We start from the raw sequence: 1,418 nt of genomic DNA on the forward strand, positions 1-1,418 counted from the left end.
AAAGATTTAGTTCTTAAAATAAGTCAGCAACCCAGTGAAGCAAATCCGACCACGGCAGGAACATTTTCTTGCTTGAACTGATGGAAAAGGACACTCGCTGCCTACAGGCTCTGGCTATGGATAGCAAAGGATCAAAATACACAATTAAATGAAGTCTCCCAGCAAGCCTGGCCTCACAGGTGAATCCGAGCCATCTGGAACTCAGGTCTGGGACCTGGCACCGATGGTCCTCTGTGATGACAAGCCCAGAATGACTGGTTCTGTCACCTGGGCCCCTGACAGAGCTTTTCTGTCGCAGTACTGGTGCTGGGTCTGGGTACTGGGATCCCAATTTGTGACTGACTGTATTGTCAATGTGCAGTTGACATGGAGCCCTCTTCATGATCAGGTTGTCTGGTCCTGGATTATGAAAGGCTACCCCTTGTACTTAAGGGTGACATCACCTTTTCAAGTCCTGGCTTTTCACCAGTGGCTTAGGGCTCACTTTTCATGTCTATTTCTGCTCTGATCTCCTTTCTGTTGCTGTCATAAAACACTCTGAGCAAAAAAAACTTCGGGAGGAAAAGGGTTACTTCAGCTTCCAGGTCACAGTCCATCAATGAAGGAAGTCAGAGCAGAAAGTCATGCAGGAACTTGAAGCAGAAACCAGGGCGGACGCTCTTTGCTGGCTCGCTCGCAGGCTCATGCTTAGCTAGCTTATATTGCCCAAGATCACCTGCCAGGGGATGGTGCCGCCCACAGTGGGCTGTCCTCTCCTCCCCTCCATCAATTCATATTCAAGACAACCCCCCCACAGAATGTCCACAGGCCAGTCTGATCTTGGAAAACCCTTAATTGAGACTCCTGTCTCAGACAACACTGGGTTGTGTCACGTTGACAATAAAAGTTTAACTGGAATAACATAATGAGGTAAAAACCAGATGAGGTGGAGCAGACCTGTCACCCTAGCAGTTGGGAGGCTGAGGCTTGAGGAATATGAATTCAAGGTCAGTCTGGCCTACTTAGAGAGACCCTGTTCAAATAAACAAACAAATCAAAACAACTACAACCCCCCAAACCCAAACAACTACATCACCAAAAATGCCCCAAACAAAATGACCCAAGGGATTATGGGGAGGGATAACTAATACGAAAGGCCTTTTGAAAAAGTCATATGGAAATATATTATGCAAGAAACTTCTTAAAATAGATACAGAAACAATATAAAAAGAGCTGAGCGTGGTAGCACATGCCTTTTATCTCAGCAATAGGGAGGCAGAGGCAGGCAGATCTCTGTGTGTTCAAGACCAGTCAAGTCTACATAGTGAGTTCCAGGTGAGCCAGGGCTACATAGTGATATCCTGTTTCAATACCAGCACCACCACTAAACTAGCAGCACCATAATATACATATATATATGTGTATGTATATTATATTGG

The sequence above is a fragment of the Nannospalax galili genome, unplaced genomic scaffold (assembly GCF_000622305.1).
Source record: "Nannospalax galili isolate Female #2095 unplaced genomic scaffold, S.galili_v1.0 scaffold368, whole genome shotgun sequence".
In the NCBI taxonomy this organism is placed as follows: domain Eukaryota; kingdom Metazoa; phylum Chordata; class Mammalia; order Rodentia; family Spalacidae; genus Nannospalax; species Nannospalax galili.